Source organism: Chlamydotis macqueenii, chromosome 1 (genome assembly GCF_036417535.1).
Source record: "Chlamydotis macqueenii isolate bChlMac1 chromosome 1, bChlMac1.mat, whole genome shotgun sequence".
Lineage (NCBI taxonomy): Eukaryota > Metazoa > Chordata > Aves > Otidiformes > Otididae > Chlamydotis > Chlamydotis macqueenii.
The window spans coordinates 79,297,573-79,310,119 of record NC_141556.1 but is presented as its reverse complement, the minus strand read 5'-3'; the positions used below and the strand labels follow the sequence as shown (position 1 = coordinate 79,310,119).

The following is a 12,547-nucleotide window of genomic DNA, read 5'->3' as shown; positions in this document are numbered from 1 at the left end:
TACATAACTTACAAATTAGAGGATATTATATTAGAGGACAGAAGAGTAACTAGATAAACTCTTGGGACTGCAGATTATATTGATCAGAAAGAGTTAACACCATTGATTTCAATGGAACAATAAAAATTATTCTTTGTACCCACTCTTTCTCCCAGTGGCTTCTACAGCTGTAGTTCACAGTACATAAAAAGACATTGAAAAGCTGTGTGCTATCTGAAGCGGCTTGAGTGGGACTTAAATTCTATGCAAAGAGATGAAATTAATTCTGTGAAGAACGGCTTTACTTTTAAAAATTGCCATTAGAAGTAATACCCACTAGATAGTGATGTGAAACACAGCCACTGACCATCTGGATAAACCTTTCCATTATACTCATTTTTTCAAAAATACTCATGGAGCTGTAACAAATCCTACAAGTGCACTGGCAAAGTAATTTTTCTGCTTGATCTCTTGATGTTAATTGAATTGTGAGACTTTTCTATTTGTTCTTCCACTATTTGCAACTTTAATATACACAGTTAAGGTGTAGGCCTGGTTTTTCACAAATTGAGAAGCTTGTTAGCTCCTCCTGCTGAAACTGCAATTAATCTGTATTCTAGGTTAGATTGTATCTCACGACTAACACACGAACTACTAGAAAAGTTACAAAATTCAGGGATTTGATACCGGCTCACTCACCCCCCCTTTTCCACCTAAATTTGAACCCACTGCCAGGCGAGTGTGTACTCTTTCACACATTCAGCTCGGCAGGCATCGTAAGTTAAAAGGCTTGCAGCAATTATTTTTACAATAATGGAATTTTAGTGCTTCTGTGTCCAACCAAGAACCTTATATGGGTGCAAAACCGTCATATTCAACTGACAGTGTAAAGAAACCTATTTTGGGAAGAGAACTATGCTCATACTTTTAAGTTCCACCGACTTGCTAAAACTGATTGCAAGATCTGGATTGCAGTGCTGCAGACTGAGGAAATATTCACCAGCAAGAACATACCTGCGTGTACAGTACCTTCCATAAGCACGGAAGTATCTTCATAAAGTTACAACTATGCTGCTGTCGCTCCCGACTTCCACACCAGCCCTCTCTTTACAACAGGCACAACCACCTCTCAGTTTGCTTTTCAGCAAATCTGTCCTCTTTTTGCACAAACTCCAGACCATTTTGTTCCCAGCTGGCTGTATCTGCAGCCAAGTGCTATTCCTTACCCACTTGCCTTAAGCTACACTCTAAGTTTTGACTCCTGAAAGCATTTTTGGGAAAAAAAAAAATACAAGCACCTGACGGATACCATTTTTATCCTGTTAAACACAACCCCCCCGAGAGCGTTTTACATTACAGAGAAGAAAGTAAGTGCCACTCTAAATACAGTACTAAATAGCACCTTAAATGCGTACACGTGATCATTACATGTTCAGCTTCATTTTTATTTACACCAAATAGGAGTGCCTCCGTCAAAAAATACTCTGATCTCATATGTGAAACGTATATATTGTAGATTGGGTTATACTTTAAATGAAATAATTTTATAGAGACTTTCAGAAGGCACCAAGGAGACAGTAGAAATAATTGTTTTAGTATAATTTAAAATGTAAATGTCATGTAATATGTAATTTAAATGTAAATCTGCACCTTAAACCTTCAATCCATCAATGTAAATCTCCATTTAAGAAACAAAATTTCCATGTGATCATGTTAATTCATCCTTCTATAATAATTATAGAATGAGAAATGCATAACCTTCCATTAAAAAAACTGGTAACTAACTATCCTCGTAACAGACTGAGTTGGAAAACTATTTTTAAAAATGGTTACTAATAAAAATAGATGTAAAGATGTAAATGGCTTATTCACAAAATAACTAGTCAACAAAAAACTCCTATATGTCACACTGCATTAGAAACAAAAGCAAACCCCATTATGAACCCCTGCAGCAAAATTTATATGTGTATGCCCTTTGGGCCTGTAACAGCGTTCCCATCCATTTTGGGATAATATGATCAATTTCTTCCTATGCACCCTGCAATTCATAAATCCATACTGGAGTAGGAAGAATAGCGATGCTGTGTCCCCTAAAACAAGAAAGCAAGACTCTGACATTCCTTGGTTCAAATTAAACTAAGTAAGAAGGTAAAGAAGCTAACTGCCCAAGTCCATAAGGTCATACAGAATGTAGCATTCTTTAAATGCACTTTAAGAGTCATACGAGTTCAGGCTTCCTGTATCAGGTTTTTAAATCAGTGTTACTTTGGTTTGAGAGTATAATACAAAACTCTCTGATATCTGTGGGAGACTTTCCACTGACTCAGGACTGGATATACTATTTTATTTCCTACAGACAAATAAGACAATACATCTCATCTGCCAAAGGTAACAAAAATATCATGAGAACTCTTTTAAAAAAAAAAATTAAAAAAACCTAGAACCAGAGAGAAAAATAAATATCAAAAAAGAGGGGAAAAAAGGAGAATTATTTATCAAAGAGTAAAATCTTTTTAAAATAATACTTGCTGTATAGACAAATGTAGAAGTAAATATACCAGAGCTCTTTGTGAATGGGTAGCAAAACAAATACAGTGATCAAAATCTCTTGGATGCAATCAAATAGCTTTCCCACCCTTTTGCACAATGAATCCCAGTAAGAAGCAAGACTAATTCTGAAAAGATTGCCAATGCATTTAAAAGTCCATGTCAAAGCTTTGTGTTCACCAACTCAGTATCTCTGAACTGAAAAAAGCACCTGTCCATCTGAAAAACTGAAAATATTTGTAACTTCTTTAGGGTTGTTACATCTTGCAGACGAAAATGTAAATCAGCTTTTCTACAGCTCTATATTCTGGCCAGAACAAAGTCTTTTCTATCATCTATCCTATTGTGATTCAGTAAGACCAGTTACTGTGAGAAATGTATTAGAAAGAACAATATAACTTGTGTTGAAAAATCAGTATTAAGTGTATCACCTTTAAAGAAACCCCAAGCTGACCTGTTTCTCTGGTGAATTAACTTCGGTGTGAATTATCTTGGCCTACCATGTCTGTAAAACACAAAAATGCTATCACATATTTCTCTAAACTACTCAGTGCCACCACTTCCCACCCCGCCGAGCATTAAAATAAATAACTTGACAGTGTTGCTTCTTGTTTTCTAGTTCCCGAGATCAACAGTTTCCAGTGTACTTGTCTATTTTTGAAATTACCTAAAACAAGAAAAAATAAAATAGAGAAAAATAAAGAAAACAAGACCAGTTTCAAATAACGCTATTTTTTTCTAAATTGTCATTCTAAAAATATTTGTGTCTGTAGTTATAAAAGCACATTAACTCTTTTATTACTAAAAATGAAGCTTTTATTACTAAAAATGAAGCTTCTCCTTCTGGAAACGTCCACTTACACTGACAAAAGAATTTCAGGAGCTGAATGAATGTCACAGTAAACATATCTGTATGCAGGTATCCGAATACATGGGCAACATGATAAGTGTACCTCAGATTTAAAGTGTTGCAAAATATCAGTCAGCAATTCAAACATAATCAATCAAAGGCTATAGAAAATGATTACTTCATTAATATTGAATAAAGGTATATTGGTTATTATAATAATAAATTCATTTTTCCTTAGCTCCTCTTCCTTCCCCTTTGCAAAATCTTCAATCAGTACCCAAAGCAATTTACTTTTCTATTTGTGTTTTAGCAAGTTGGAAAAGAGCAAATCACTTTGAAACTCCAGAGAGATTGGACAGGAGCTAAATGTTTTCCTTGGCAGATAACAGGATATGATGGTTGAGGTTAATTTAAACTTACGTGTATAAAAATAAATAAGTAGTACATTGCCATCTTAAATCTACAGATTCCTTCCAAAAAGACTGCTTAATTTAAGTAAAAAATGCAGAGGGTAATGCATCGACTACACACCAAATACGGAACCCACATTCACTCTTTTTTTGCTCATAAAACTCTCACATAGAGCATCCCTGAGATGAAGCTCTTTGGAGCCTCCCCTCATCCTCTTTCTTTTCAAACAAAACATGATCAATGCTTAGACATGTATTTGGGAGTATCATGCCTGGACAATTTTTATGAGAGTTTTGAAAAGTTTTGTGGAAGACCCTCAAAACCACTATAGCAGTCAGATCATTACTGCAAACTATTATGTATATAGGCTTAATCCAAATCCCATTTGAAGTCGACGGAAAAACCCCCATCGCCTTCAGAGGCCTTTGGATCAGATCCTTTGTTTCCAGAAGTACGGCACAGCAAATTTCAAACGTATGCAAGAGGGAAGGGCGTACAACTACTAAACAACTGGTAACACTAATCTTGTGTGAAAAAAAAGACTGTTTTTACAAAGGGCAACTCAAAAAGATGAGCTCTTATATTTGACGGTATGTATTTTTAAAAGACAGGCTGCAAAAGGGCCTGATTCTGGGCATTTCATTCCTCCTTATCCACCTACAAATCAAGGCATCTTAAACAGAATTATGTTCTGTTTTAGAGATCGTAAGTCAAATTTTAATGAAAGCCTATTAGTACTCGGGACACTGGAACATCTTAAATACTCTACGTGAGTGCAGGAATAGCTGTGGACAAAGTTCTGCATCGTCTCTCGGAAAAATCACAGATCGGTGTGCTCGCTAGTGAGAAGTCACAGGCCAGACTTACTAGCAATTCCACAAACACGCACACACACTACGTTAGTGAGTATCTGGGTACATGGGGATTGCTCCAAAGCTCATCAAACTCAACGGAATTCATCCTATTCTGGATCAGGCATGGAGTCAAATGTATAAACAAGTATAGATTTGCGCAGCCAGTACAGTTTACAGTAGTATAAACTCAGGACTTATAAAAGTGCATGTGCACTTGAAAACATCTACCCCGCCATTTTATATCTACTGGCATCACTCTACTTACGAATGCCTATTGTGCTGGCTACAGGGATTTCAACTTTTTGTCTTCTGGCTGCAATCACAAGTTTAGCTAGCTTCATGCATACGGAATAAATGAATACCCATCTTTGCAAAAATCAAACGCACTGCACAAGCACACACACTATATGAACACGCATGTAGCTATGAGGAAACACATCCCACAGTAGGTCTTATTTGAGAAACAAAGACATGCAATCATGGTTCTAAATTATTTTTTTTTTCTTCTCAGACAGGTACAGGCGCCATAAATCAAAACTGTATGGCAGTATTGCCTTGTTACATATATTAGGCCTCCACGCCAACCACCACTGTGGGGGGAGGAGGAGGGAGGGCTGATTACCTGCACCTGTTTCAAGCTGAGAGCGACTGATGCAGTTAGTAGGCAAAATGCCTAATTAGAGCGCATTTTCATTTTCTGGAGGGGAAGGTGTCACCATCACAGGCCTGCCCGTGCCCTCAGCACCCATGTGCGCAGGACACTTGGAATGCCGCCGTATGAGGCAGAAGGCCCCGCCACGGGGATATGTGGCACACGGACGAAGGCCGACTACAGTGAAACCATTCTGCCTGCAAAGGCCGCTGCTGAAACACTGAGTGGATGTGAATTACCTGCCCCGCCTCCAGCCCCCCACCGAAAAAAAAAAAAATTTCAAAAGAAAACTGTATGAAACAAGGTATTCCTTCCACTCCTCCTTTTATTTCTCCTTAGCTGCTACAAAATGTTTATGAATACTCGGCGCCTACTAGAACAAGGCAGTGCCGTACCAGCACAGCCACACAAAATACAGTCCAGCCTTACAGTCTTATCTTTTATATTCAATGAAGACGAGGACTCCGGACTGCGCCCACATCTGAAAGTGGTAACTCCTGCTCTGTTCCCTTTTCCTTTCTTCTCTCCAACTCCTCCCTTTTCCCTCTCCTTTGCCCACAATAAAATCTCCCCTAACCTGATCCAAACCTGGCAGCATTCATCCAGGCAAAATTCCAATTAATTTCAAAAAGTTCAGCCCGAATAAGGACACCACATGTCCCATTTATTATCTGCAAAAGTAACCACTGCACTGTAACCCACCTATCTGTGTTAAATGCTGTGGACTACGCTCCTCTTGTTTCCCTGCAAGCTGCTCCCTGCCTCGCACGTAACAGTGCTCTCTGTGGAGCACTCTGTATTACTCACAGGCCTAGAACAGATGTACCTTTCCCTCATGTTCCCCGCTTTCTCGGCGTTAGTATCATTTGGTAAAAGCCATATTTTTAGTCAAGATAAGTGGGAGTTTAAGAATAGGCTGTTCATTTATCAGCAACACCTTAAATATCCTTTTGGAGGACAAATACCCACTTGAAGGATGGAGGTGGGGAAGAAAGACTGAGTTTGAAGCAAAACCAGTACATCTTAGATTATTTTCACTATATTTCACTCAATTATTATCTGAAAATATGCCAAACTTCATCCTAGCCGGCTATAAAAAAAAAAAAAATTAATTATGCAAAGTATTGTCTATGCTTTTAATTTTTCACTCCATGCACTAAACATTTTGTACGAGAATCTTGGCAGTCCAACACAAAACACTCAAAATGTAAATGCTGTAGCTCATGTGCATAATTCCTGAAGGCATTCATCTGAGGGGCTGAATATTTCTGTATTTCAAGTTATAGACTAAAAATAATTTTGAATTTAAAACCTGGAATTCACCGATCTAATGAATAGATTTTAATCCTTCCTCAATTAACATACATGTGATCTTTATGCTCTGCTATGTTCATTTTCAGCATGCTTATAGAAATCCTCACTGTGAAATAAGCCAGTAATCAGGCAATTCTGCTTCTTTTGCTTTCACAGCGATCATTACTAGCAAGCCACCACAAAATAATGAACTAATACACCAGCAGCAAATTCAGATTCCTTTAAGTGCTAGACCTCAGCAACAAAACAACCCCAACAAGTATTACAACCGAAGAAAAGATAAATCCTCTGTAGATAAACAGCATCATTAGGAGCAATATCATAGAGTACTCTGAAATTTCTCAGTAAGGAGGAGTTTAGCAGTTTCTGATTTTATAATGACGACTATAAGTCAAAACCCTCAACTGATATTTTATCTGCATTGTACTGTGCAGCTACGACAGGCCTCTAAAAAGTACTTTGAATAAATTAATTTTAGCTATCACCAAGCCATATGTTCCTAAATTCCTTTCTTAATCCACACAGTTCACCAAAACATTCTCTACTTACTTTGAGCTTGATTGGCCAATAAATACTGCTTTACTACTTAAAGTTATGAGTTGTTTTTCAGTTTATGTTGCCATAAAACAGTTCAAATGCAATGCCAATACGGAGATGGTTTTGACACAGTGCTGTCAATGGCCGGAATTTAAAACTATTTTTGCACAAGTCACTAGGTATTTTCTAATCATTTTGTGGGGGTTTTTTTGCAGAGGAAAAAAACCCAAACTTATTTGGATTGGATTTGTTATTTACTTTAATTCCTGAACATAAACAAAACTAAAGAGAAAAAATTAAAACATTTCACAAAAGCGTCACTTTTTTTAGTATAGAGGAAAGCATTTTCTTTTACAAACATGTATGAAAGGACTAGTTTCCTCATAAAGTTTCTTTAAAATACATTTATTTCCAGAAACTTTAATTTGCACATGCACTTGTCTATATAAAGAATGCAAAGTAAGTATTACAATAGGTCTGGCAATTTCATAGTAGTAATAAATCTTAAGTGTAAAACCATCTGCCAAATTGTGCCTAACTCAGTATGTCTATATCCACATGCTGCTTTGATCTATAGGTGGTATTACTCTAATATTTTAGTATTACACTTAAAATAAATTCCTTTATTAACACCCGAAGAGAAAGAGAGTGGGAGCGTGTGTGAGCATGTGCCCGTGTGCGTACGTAAAAGATAAAGAAGAAAATACACTTAGGGCACTTATGGACCTTTAAAGGCCACGAAAAATAGTATTTTAAAAGTATATGATAAAAATGGTAATTACGAACTAATCCTGAACAATTCCACACATGATAAAATTTAAATACGACGCCTGAGAATATTTTATGTCCAAATTCACGTTGCTAAGACAATCAGGAAACATGATTGTAACGACATACAATTACTGAAGAACATCACATAGTTATCTTAAAAAATATTAGTCAAGAAATGCGAACATGTACCCTCGTGTATACGCACACAAATGGCATAAAAACCTTACGTACTTGTTAGCAGCTGCGCTAGAACTGTGCTTGCTGCACGTGGATGTTTAATAATGTCTCAAGCATACTGAAATATTAAATAAATATAAAAACTTGCACCGCCCAACCTTGTTTATTTTCTTGAGCTTCCTTCTATTTTTTATTTAAAAAAAAAAGAAAAGAAAAAGGGGAAGGGGGGAACGCCATTCAAGAAAGAAGCTATATTGTAATCAATGAAGGCAAGACTGGCACAAGTCCTAGAACATTTGCATTCAGAAATAAAAGCTGTGATCGACCTTTGTCTGCTAAGAAAATGAAGCTTGCTGGTTTTAAACAGGCTAGCGAAGGGAGGGGTAGGCTTGATAGAGAGGGAGAAGGGAACCTAAAACCAGCAACAATAGCAAATATTAGTATATCACATCCCCAAGAGCCAGCAGCGAGCGATCATCCTGAACGAGCCTCAGCCTCGCCGGGCTGATAACGCAACTCCTGCTTCATCATGAATTAACAGGCAGCGGCGAGCCAATCTGCCCATACCCACGTACTTTCTGAAACTTTAATTTTCCTGCTCGGGTGACGGCTGGCCCCTCTCGCCATCGCAGGGGTGCCCAACCACGAGAGGCTGGGTGCAGGTCGAAGGAGGGGGGTGTTGGGGTGGGGGGGGAAGCGGTGGGAAAGCAGCTTACCCAGCGCGGGGCGGGAAGCCGGCCTCGGGGAAGCCGCCGACGGTTGCTGGCGGTGTTCACCTTGCGGCTCTGCAGTCTCCTGGAAAAGCAGGCAGAAGGCGGTGAGGGAGCCGGCTGGCATTTTCTCTGGCCCTTTTGCGAGGCGCAGGCAGGCCCCCGCAGCGGAGCGGAGGGGCAGGGAAGGCGGGCCCTTACCTAGCAACCGGCGCCGGCTTCTTCTTCGCCGCCGCCGCCGCCGCCCGCTCCCCTGCCACAACTGCCCCCGGCCGCCAGCGCCCGCCGGCAACAATGGGCGGCCGCGAGGGGTGGCAGGGGAGGGAGGAAGGGAAGGGAAGGGAAGGGAAGGGAAAGGAAAGGAGAGGAAAGGAGGGAAGGGAGAAGCGAGGGGAGGGAGGGAGCGAGGGGAGGGAAAGGGAAGAGAGAGAGAGAGAGAAACGGAGGGAGAGAGGAGAGGAGGGGAGGGGAAGGAGGGGAGGGAAAAAAAAAAAAAAAGAGAAGCGTGTTAAGCTTGTCTGGTAGTTAACAAGTCTTGAATGAAGAATGTTAGCAAACAGACAAACAGCATGTCTGATGCATGCTAATAGTCCTGGCTTCACCACTGACACTATGAATAATTCAGTAGAAAGGAGGGAAAGGGGGGGGGGGTGGAAGGGAAAGAAAAAAAAAAAGAGGCACCCTCCACCCTCCCTTCACGCTTTCAAACGTCTGCAGAGAAGAGGAGAATAAAAAGTATGCCGCAACTTTCTCCTTTCCACCCATCGCTAAGAAAATATTCGGCCAAAAGGCCAGTTAGACACCATCACTTTCGCCAGCGCTGCCTCTCGGAGATTTTTAGATTCCTATTTTTGTTGGCTATTAATTTCCCCCCCCTCCTCCCTCCCTCTTTACCGCCTATTTTACTTCTTTTGTCTAGGAGCTGGCACCTGTCCCAGAGACGGCATTTTACTGCACATCCCCTTTTCCCTCCTCAGCAGAGATGGGGGGAGGGGGGGGGGAGGTCTGCGAGGACGAAACAGCCTGTGCACCCCCCTACCCTACACCCACCCCCCTGCTCCCCCCACCCCAATATTTCCATTTCAGCCACGGTCAGATTACAAGGGGTTTGGAGGGATATCATCCGCCCTATTTCACATGGCGCAGACACCTAAAGCCATTAAAAATATATTTCTGTGAAAGAGAAAGGCGGCGAGAGCGAGAGGCTCGTTCCGTAAGCAGCACTGCGCACTGATACTCGAGGGAGAAAAATCACAAATAAAAAGCCTTCATTCTCACAGCACACGGACTCGCCAAGCCCGATTCATTGCTCAGGCAAAGAAATCAATTTCTTTAACGGAGGAAAAAGAGAGAGAGGAGGGGGGGAGAGAGAAAAGGATCAGCGGAGGGGAAAATACTTGGAGCCGTAACCCCGACATTGCGATATACAGCACAGCCCGGCGCAGCGCGGGGGAGGCGGCGAACGAGCCCCGCTGTCCAGCGGTGGAAGAGGAGGGTCGAGCAAAGCGCAGGAAAAAAAAAGAAGAGCCTATTTGCAGCATTTTTAAAAGTTCTGCTCTGGCGAAGGCCGTCTGAAGGGGAGGCCCTTGCAGCAGGAATGCGAGCAGCAGAGGCAGCAACCTTTTTTTTTTTTTTTTTTTTTTTCTTTCAGAGTCCAGCCTCCCCCTTGTGAGCGACTGGAGCAATCTGGCTGAGGAGGAGGAGGAGGACGTGAGCTAGCGAGACGCAGAGGGCTAGGGCTGATGATGAAAGAGAGGCACGGCCCTGCGTGAGCGGGCTCGTTTTCATCATCCGCAGACACGGACGGACAGACACGCACCCGCACCCGCACCGCACCGCACCGCGGGCCCTGCGAAACACGCTCCGGTCCCGTCCCCCCCCACCCCACCCCGCCTTCGCCCTCCGGCCAGGCCCCAGGGGTTCGGATGGGGGGGGGAACCCAGGGAAGAAAAAGAGCAACTGGGGGGGGGGGGGCATGGCTGAAATGTAAATGCACCCCCGCTATGGCAATAGGCTTGACAGTGCAGTGCGGCTAATGAGGCTTTTAATTGGGGGGGGGAAGGAAGGTCCTACGGAAATGTCTTCCGGGATTACAAACGGAGAGAAGAGGGCTGCTCTTTATATTTGCACACACCCAGACGCCCCTCGGTAGCAAAGCCACTCCGCCAGGACCACGAAACTGCAGCCCGAAAAAAAAGAGCCCCAAACCCACAAGAGCTGAAAATGGATGTTTGAAAAAGTAAATACTGCATGTGACAGAAAAACTTGGTGATTTTTGTTTTCTCATGCCCTTACTTCTCAACCAGCTGCACAGCCAAGCTCGGGCTGCTTGGCCCTTATAACTCTCTTGGCACCGAGTCAAAAGCTGATAAGCATTTGGGCGAGACAGCTCAACTGCTGTGCTGGAAGAAAAACAGCTGCCATGATTGCTGTTTGATTGAGAGCGCTTACACACACTCACAAAAAAACATATCGCACTGTAAAGACGGGCCACAAATGCCTGAGGATTCAGCTTCAGAGAAGCAACGCACATTTCCTTTAAAAAAAAAAAAGTTTTATATAGTTTCTCCTCCATTTCCCCTCCCCTTTTTAAAAGAAAACGTACTGCGTCGACTTGCTTTTCTTCTTCCCATCCCCCCTCCATAACCTCAAGCAAACTCAAGGAATTGTGCCAAAAGTCCCGTTGCTAGTTACCAAGTGCATTTTTTTAAACGTCCCTTTGATAGTTCTTTCCCTCGTGCTTGCCATGGAATATGCAAGTAAGATAATCTTTCCATTACTTACAAGAAGTAATTAAAAAAGAAAAAGAACTCCTAGCTCAACGTTCCTTTCTCTTTTTCTCTCTTAAGGGGCAGAAGGAGGGAAACGAGGGGGAGAAGGATATTTTTTTCTCTTTGCCGAGTCCAACATTTGGCTTTTTCCATTTGTGGCGGATCACTGTAACGCTATTGTAAAACAACTTCCTGCCCCTTTTGGCTCACGTTCCAGAAGCTGCTAGGCTAAGTTCATAGCACAAACTTTTTTCCCCCTTGCCGAAGAAGAGAGACAAAAAAAAAAAAAAAAATCCTGCAAATTATTTTCCCCCTTTTTTGGCTAATGGACTCACAAGGTGAATTTATTGCAGCTCTTTAAGAATGTTACACAAGAGACGTCGCTATCCCAGCTGGATAATTCATAAGCTGAAAAGGTGGGGCCATTATAAATATCTGTCTGTCTGTGTCTGTGTGTGTTTTAATTTTGTAATTTTGAACTGTAAGTCTTAACACCATCAGGTGGATAATGAGCTAAGCTGCTTCATCTGTCGTACTAATTTGTATATCTATCATAGCACAGATCATTGGATTAGTATATACAGCCTCCTACTTTCCAATTGCTTTTGTACTCTAAGGTGACCTGCATCTCTCCCGCCCCCCCCCCCCGCCTCCTCGAAATGCTAGTCAAATGAAAATACCCACCCAAAGCTTCTCAACCCTCCCTGCTAGAAACGGGAGATGTTGCAGTCTCTCTGCTGTAAGCCAAAAAGGAAAAAATAAGGCCTCCACAACTTGCTCTCTCACGATCTCTCTCTCCCTCTCCCTCTCTCTCCCTCTGTTTCTCTCATAGCAACAGCATTTCTTGGTACGCCTGCTTTGGCATACATCAGCATTTCTACCCGTCCAAGTGTCCTTTTGCGTCACATCTCGCCATTTCACTCAACCAATGAAATCTCCTTGTTGCAATAAAAATATATATACTTTTTCTGTAA

The 12,547-nt window shown here is 41.6% G+C and overlaps 2 long non-coding RNA genes across 4 annotated transcripts in view; one reads left to right on the top strand and one right to left on the bottom strand.

The window, feature by feature from the left end:
* The window catches only part of LOC147602156 (uncharacterized), a 53,274-nt gene extending 44,109 nt beyond the window's left edge, over window positions 1-9,165 (bottom strand). For both annotated transcript variants that reach the window (XR_015260002.1, XR_015260001.1), the window contains exons 1-2: window positions 9,004-9,165; window positions 8,809-8,887 (exon numbers count right to left, since the gene is read on the bottom strand). This is a non-coding gene — a long non-coding RNA (uncharacterized LOC147602156). The remainder of the gene's footprint in view (window positions 1-8,808; window positions 8,888-9,003) is intronic.
* Window positions 8,836-12,547, top strand: LOC147602155 (uncharacterized). 2 transcript variants are annotated; one of them, XR_015260006.1, is made up of 3 exons: window positions 8,836-8,909; window positions 10,454-11,989; window positions 12,406-12,547. It is a non-coding gene; the product is annotated as an uncharacterized LOC147602155 (long non-coding RNA). The 2 variants fall into 2 exon arrangements; XR_015260005.1 differs by having other exon boundaries at window positions 10,454-12,547.